The sequence below is a fragment of the Triticum dicoccoides genome, chromosome 2B (genome assembly GCF_002162155.2).
Source record: "Triticum dicoccoides isolate Atlit2015 ecotype Zavitan chromosome 2B, WEW_v2.0, whole genome shotgun sequence".
NCBI lineage: Eukaryota > Viridiplantae > Streptophyta > Magnoliopsida > Poales > Poaceae > Triticum > Triticum dicoccoides.
The window spans coordinates 777,589,903-777,591,492 of NC_041383.1; positions in this window are offsets into that span (position 1 = coordinate 777,589,903).

The following is a 1,590-nucleotide window of genomic DNA, read 5'->3' on the forward strand; positions in this document are numbered from 1 at the left end:
GAGCCAGCCAGTGACCAGTGCATAGTCCCTCTTTTAGGAGCAACAATCTGTAAGTATTTTCCCTCTTATCTTCATTGCTCACTTTATTTTCCGCATTTAGTAGTTTTATGAGTTCCATCATGTCATACCGTAGGCCTACCTGGAGTACACACGCCAGGAGACCATGGTGTGGCATGAGAGGCTTTATGAACACCAAGTGCGGAGGGATCGCCAGATGCAGCAGGCTTTTCAGGAAATGGCGGCCAGCAGGTGTCCTCAATTGCAGCCAGCACAATGTCCTCCAGCACAACCAGTGCTGCTGACCTTTGAGGAGTTTGTGGCACAGAACGTTGGCCCCTCGCCGGTTAGTTCATCCCCAATATATTCACCCAAAGCATGTCATGCCTTTCAAAACAGTCATATATCCTGTTAATATGTCTTCTCAACATCCAGGGAACAGGTGGATCTACCGTTGGCGGTGGTCTTCGCAACACTCCCGAGACCCGAAGCCCGACCACTCCGATCCACGGAGGTGGAGGCGGAGGTGGAGGCGGTCTTGGCGGTAGCGCTGCCGCTAGCAGTGATGACCTGGGCTTCGGCGGTCTTGGCGGTGACGACCTCCGCGGTGCTCGACGTCCTGGCGCTTAAGCCTTTCGGTTACTTGTGTGCTTATGCTTATGTTTCTTTAGATGACTTGTGTGTGGTGATGATCCTTTAGATGACTTATGTGCTTCTCTATATGCTTATGCTTACGATTGTGATGATGCTTATGCATATATTGTTGTGATGGTGCCGGATGACATCCTGATGTGTTCTATATGTCTATTTCCATCATATATATATCTGTTGATATGTGCTGTATATTTGAATTGAATCAATCTGAAAACAAACAGAAAAAATAAATTAAATGCAAACTGGCCGTCGGCATAGGGCTAGCATGAGCTCCCAGTTGCTCACACGTGGCGTCTATGCCGATGGCCTAGCCGTCGGCATAGTTATGCCAACGGCTAGGCCGTCGGCATAGACGCCACGTGTCAGCAACTGGGAGCTCTTGAGGAAGGGATATGCCGACGGCCTAGCCGCCGGCTTAGCTTCAAACTATGTCGACGGCTAGGCCGTCGGCATATCCCTGGCCCATGAGTAACGTCTGGTCGCCACGTGGCATACCTATGCCGACGGCCTAGCCGTCGGCACAGTTTGAAACTAAGCCGATGGCTAGGCCGTCGGCATAGGTGTGCCACTTGGCGACCAGACATTGGTCACACTTGACGGCGGCCGCTGTTAGACATGAACGTTGCCGACGGCCAGGGCCGTCGGCATAGATGTACGACCACCATCGGGAAAGCTACTATGTCGACGGCCTTTCTATGCCGATGGCCTCACGGGTTATGCCGACGTATATGTTGCCGACGGCCCTATGCTGACGGGGGCGTTGGCATAGGTCTGTCCCGACGGGATTCAGGGATATGCCGACGGCCCTGGCCGTCGGCATAGGGGGCGATTCTGGTAGTGGAGTGGCGGCAGTGTCTTCTTGAATCTTGAGGACGATGAAGATGGCGACGCGGTTGGTGCGGAAGTTGGGGTTCCACTGCGCCTGCGCTCCACGCACCC